Raw genomic sequence first — 5682 nt, forward strand, 5'->3', positions numbered from 1 at the left:
TAGATAGATATAATTGTACGATTGTATAAAATATTTTACACTATTAATACATTAAAATTAAACTGTTATTATTATTACAAGAAGTTAATTTATTTATTTGTTATTATTAGTTGGCTGTCCTTTTTTCCCTCTAAAGGCCACTAATAATATTAGTTGGTTAATTACATATTTATGCATTATTTAGTAAATATAATCATATATCATCATATACAGTACTTAGCAACTTAGCATTTGATGATTGTTGTTTCCAGTTCAGCATGCATGTATATATATGAATTTATTTGCATGCTTGATGAGGACGGGTCCAGAAGAGAACAATGATGGAGTGCCTTTCATTTTCTTCTTATTATCTTTAATTTCTTTTTCCTTACTTTAATTAATTAATTATATATATCCATCTATTTATCTATCCAAAGTGCGAGGTCGTACTACAAAAATAACATGCTAGATAATAGCCTAGGGTTTAATTAGTAGATGTAAGTGGAAAAAAAATTTCGCCTTAAGTTATGGAAACGACGTGTGTTTGAATACTTTGCACTTGGTACTAAAAAATAGAAAGAAAAAAAAAGTCGTTTAATATTAACTGTGATGACGAAATTAAAAAAAAGAGAGTGGTACAGCTCAACTATCATAATGGACAATGAGTTTAGATAGAAAAAGGAACTGAAAATATTCGTCACCCGCAGTTAAGGACTGGTTTGTGTATATCTTTATAGGCGGTTTCAAACCGCCGCAATCCCCGATACAGCTGTCCTATTTTTTTAGTCTTTTTGGCGGTTTAGAACCGCCGCCAAGTTCAGAAAAAAAAAAAGAGACGCAAAATTTGGGTTTTTATTTATGAAATCACATAAAATTTAAAAATAATATCATCAAGTTTTGTTCCTTGGATTTCTAATTATTTTAGGAGTGATTGTATTCACGGATAGAATCTAAACTTGTGACAAAACCAGAAAAATATCCACAAAGCACAATGTATTTATCAAAATATCAACAAAATAGATCTCTTGCTAAGAGTTGCATAGTCTACTTAAAAAAAAAAAGTATGCATTAATCTAAAATAATTTCAATCCTAAAGTACTATTTTCTACTATATCATTCCATTGAACACATCCCTGCAGCAATCTCTGGTGGCAGCTCCTCACCCTGCCGTTGAAAAAGATAAATCAAATTAAAGCACTCTCTATTACCTTTATCCTTTTCTTGTCTGCTGCTGCTTCATCTTCCATCACCTTCCTTTTCAACTTCTCGGCTTCCAGTTCTGTCTGTAGTTCATTCAGCTTCCTTTGCGTCTCCTCTACTTGTACTCTGTTTACTGACGGTTGCAAATTTGTACCAAATAGTTGACTAGGAGTCGGTCCAAAACCCACTCCACGCACTCTACCCGGTTTCTCTCTTCCGAAAACCTGAGCAATCATTTTGGGACAACACTCTAGATGACTCATCCTATTGCTCAATCTCTAGAAGTATTTTCTACAGACATAAAACAACAATATGGATCCGATTCAAGAACATTCAACTTAATTAAAACTTAAACTGAGTTTATATTTGAGGCACACGATGAGCATAAGCATGCATAGGGATATACATCTGAAGTGAGAGTAGAGAATACTTTTGAATGGATTGGATTCCAGTTCTGTCACAAAATCAATTTGAGCAACCACAAGACACCCAAGTACGCTATAGTTTTCATCATTCAGAACTCCTTGGATTCCAAGACTTATACTGTTCTTCCTCTATTACTAAACTTGGATTCCAAACTTCTACTGTTCTCGCTCTATTACTAAACTTAATACCTATTACATGCTCTCTGAATATTGCTCATTTAAGTAAATGTATAAATACATAAATAAATAAATAAAATGGGCAAAGAAATAAGTCAATACTAGTATTCTAGTAATTTTGACTAATTGCTCCTAATCATGTGTTACATATATATTTTGAGACAAATAATTAGAGTTGTTAAAACATCATTATTCATAAAGCAATTAACAAAATTTCTGCCCAAATAAAGAACCTTTTCGGTCATACAGATATTTTGTAAATTAATTGAATCCTTCACATGTAACAACTTTATATCATAGTATAAGCGTTGGAACCAAAAACTTATTTGTAGACATTGAATGAAAAGAAACCCACAACTTATTTTCAACTCAGCAGACAAGGAATGGGCAACTAAAAAGCAGCAATGAACTATGTATGCATTAGATATCATAATTTTGATGATTAATCATATTATGTTGTACTTACACCAATTTCTCTTGCCTCATCATTAATATAAGAGTCATCCCTTCTTTTATGAACCTTGATCCATAACTCCCCTCTACCGACTATCCTTCCTTCTTGTTCTGACTGAAATAATAAAGTTTAATCCATCACCGAAATCGACAAATCAGGGAGAATGTAGACACAGAGATAGTCCAAGGATTGAATTTTGCAGAGCAGTACAAAACCGAAAAGTGAATAAAAAAGTACACTACCTCTTCTTCCCTCCACCGAGCCAGGCTTTTCGAACCACCAGTGTGGATATACAGCTGTTTTGATCGATTTATCATATTTTTCCTGTACTTCTCTTATTGGTCCATCAGAGATAAACGAGGATTAGAAACTGTTTTAAAAAAGACACAATGCAAAAGTGATTGTACTATATTATACTAATATAAATACTATTTTTACCTTCATCTCAGGTTTGACGCGATAATCAAGGTACCATCTCCAGTGATCTCGATCAATTCCCGGCGGACGGTTCTCGATATTTTCTTCAGTCGACAATGTTGGCTCGTAGTAATCATCATACAACCTCAGCCTTGTATCTTTCCAGGACTTCCCCATACTTTTCAAAATATTTTTTTATAACTCCGTCACTATCTTCATCAAACTCAAAGATTTGCTGCATAAATGACACGATTTGTTAAAAATATTTGCTGGAATACTCCCTGGTCAAGGAGCAGGTCAAAGGTAGCCATCCATTACAAAAACATCTTTTAGCAATAAAGAATAAATCGAAGAAGCTGCACCAACCGACGTGAACCTAAAAAAATGGAGTAAAAGATGTCTATTGACTCAAATATAATACTGATTAAAAAAATACACAAAGAATTGAAAATTGTATAATGTCATTAACAGCAATCCATAAGCCAACAAATTAAAAAGAAAAAATGCCAACTCATATCTTAAGAGTACACAGAAGTTTGTGAATAAAATCGGTGCATTCATGAACACTTTATATACAAACACTTTGTGTTATATTTAAGTTATTTTTAATTTAAGAATAAATTACTATTCCTAAAATAATCAATTCTAATCATGAATAAGTAGATGTAACTTAGATCGGATATAAACTCTTACCTTGATACATTCGAAATAAACTTTGTCTTTAGTGGTAACGTGATGCCAACTTTCCTCGCAGATAGGAAATTTACCGTAGTCAGATCCAAGCATACCAAGAACGCCACTCAACAGGCCAGCTTCGTCTCCAACTGGCTGCTTTTCATTGTTGAACCTAAGCATGATCCTTCTACCATTGGGCTGTTTCATAGCCTCCCTCACACTCAGTTTAGCCGGCTTGATTGTGCCATTGGAATTTACACTCCAATTATAAACCTTTATATATGTCTCCGTTGTAGATCGTTTGCACGAAGAAAATTAAATAACACATACTATAGCATAAATTGAAGAGGGTAAATCCAATAGAAAGTTACCGATGGTCTTAACCGTCCAATACTCTGTGGTCTTCCGTCCTTTGCAACTCTGAGCTCTAGAAGCAACAAAGCGGTCGTCAACATCTTGATCAATAGAATCCACTTCATGAGCATTGGCGTCCAAGTGTACGTGTCCCGGCTCCGAGTTCTGACTGCTATAAGTGCGCGTCTGTGGAGCAGGCCTTGGTTCACTACGCGGTGGACGGAATGGGCGTACGGTTGTATGGACACTACCACAGCTTGCTTGGGAAATTTCAGAGTCATCTTGGTGGAGAGCCGAAGTCGGAGACAGAGCCGGAGCCGGTGCCTTTTGAGACCACTGGCATGCTGGTCCTGATTTAGCCTTTTTGGTAAACCGGCCTTTTCTAGCCATCTTAAATTCATAATAACATGATGCAGGCCAAAAATCATCACATTAACTCCAGCAACATATAATGCGGGTAAATTTTGTTTATATATACTAGAACCCAAAAAATTAACTTGTATACAATGCGAGGAGTTACTCAGCACAAGACATGGTTATAAACTAAAATACTCTACTTGTTATTTATAAGCGAGATTCATCATTACAAAAGCAAATCATGAACCTTTAAGGCCAAAAATAAGTTATAACACCAAATGAAACCAAAATAAACAAATGAAGTAACGTGTTCACAGGAGGGAAGTTACAACACATAACACGCCTACTATGCTAACTAAGTAACTATGTATATACCATGATATGAATATATCAAATGCACATGGAAGGATCACAGCCGTTGGTGCTTCGTGAGTGCTGTTTCTCTTTATGTAATAACGAAGAACCTTGTTTTAGCATTTTTCCTTATGAAGTTATGATAATTTCATTGCTATAAGAAATTAAGTTTGGTTAGATTAATAATTAGTTCATTCATTTATCTAAAAAAATATTAGAATTTGATTTTTATTTTGTGTATATAATAATTGGTTAATAACAAAATTTCGAACTATAACTGTGTGTTCTTAATCCTCCAAATCCCTACCCTTCATCCTTTCTTTCCAATTAGATTAAACTTCCAAGCGTACCCTAAGAGCATATTGATACAGTAAGGAAAAGCCATCTCAATATCAACACATAGATGGAATAATGATATGAAGAACTCCTAAACTCTAGCACTACTCATGAAAACATCAGCAATATAAAAAGCTTTAAGATTTAAAATACACTCATGAGAATCAAATTCATTCAATGCCCTCTAGAACACCTACTGCAATCACATTAGAACATCACAAATGTTATTGGAGGAAATAGGGGTGGTTACCAGAACAGAGAGGGCGGGCCTACCAGCAATCCCAAACCCACGACTACCAAAATAATAGAGAGAGTGACGTGACCGGCAGGTTCTGGAAGCTGAAAATCAAGGATACAGATGAGCAGTTCTCCTCGGCGACAACAAAGACAGGCCAGATTAGTGAGCTAAGGCTGCGTGGGTTATAAAGTGTTTAAGGAGTGAGGAGAAGAGGTAGGGCGCAGCAGTTGGGAATTTTGAAATTGGGTTGAAACAGATCCAAAATTTGTTATAATGAGTAACTATTGCCGAAAAAAAAAGAAATTGAGACACGGGAATGATTATAGTGGGAGGAAACTAAAATATTAAAAATTGAATAGAACATAAATTTATTACTGATTCTTTAATTTTGAACAACAACAACAACAACAACAACAATAATAATAATAATAATAATAATCAGTGGCAGATTCAGAAATCTTATAAAGAAGGGACCAAAAACATAAAATTGAAAGTATCATATTGAAATTCAAAGTTAAAAAAAATACTTTTTTTAATATTATTTTAAACTAAAATTAATTTTAAAAAAATTATTTCTATCAAAATTTTTTTCATAAAATTCTAATTTTTATCCAAATTATAAAAGATATAAGTCATATAACGTAAATAATATAAATTTGTTTCTCTAAGACTTTTAATATATGTATTTAAAATAAATTAATAAATATAATATATAA

At 33.5% G+C, this 5682-nt stretch overlaps 1 long non-coding RNA gene across 1 annotated transcript in view; it reads right to left on the reverse strand.

Moving 5' to 3' along the window:
* Positions 1-4296, reverse strand: part of LOC110264396 — a 16827-nt gene extending 12531 nt beyond the window's left edge. The window contains exon 1 of the long non-coding RNA XR_002350525.1: positions 4286-4296. This is a non-coding gene — a long non-coding RNA (uncharacterized LOC110264396). The remainder of the gene's footprint in view (positions 1-4285) is intronic.

Source organism: Arachis ipaensis, chromosome B07 (genome assembly GCF_000816755.2).
Source record: "Arachis ipaensis cultivar K30076 chromosome B07, Araip1.1, whole genome shotgun sequence".
Lineage (NCBI taxonomy): Eukaryota > Viridiplantae > Streptophyta > Magnoliopsida > Fabales > Fabaceae > Arachis > Arachis ipaensis.